Here is a 266-nt window from a genome sequence, read left to right on the forward strand (position 1 = left end):
GCGCCATCAAACGTAGTTTTTGGGGCCCCCAAACAACGCGGTTTCACAGGTATTGGTGAAAAACTCATCTTTTTTTCCCCCAGGCAGGGTTAAAAGTTTTACTTTTACAATATTTTTTTGGGAAAACATTCACACTTAAGGGTATTTTTGGGGGGGGGCCCCCATAAAGTAAAAATTTTCCAACAAAAATAACGGGAATTCCCTTTTAAAAAAAAAATAACAAAAAGTTTGGGGCCTTTAAATAAACTCTGGGGGGTTTACCCTTT

Source organism: Penaeus monodon, chromosome 28 (genome assembly GCF_015228065.2).
Source record: "Penaeus monodon isolate SGIC_2016 chromosome 28, NSTDA_Pmon_1, whole genome shotgun sequence".
In the NCBI taxonomy this organism is placed as follows: domain Eukaryota; kingdom Metazoa; phylum Arthropoda; class Malacostraca; order Decapoda; family Penaeidae; genus Penaeus; species Penaeus monodon.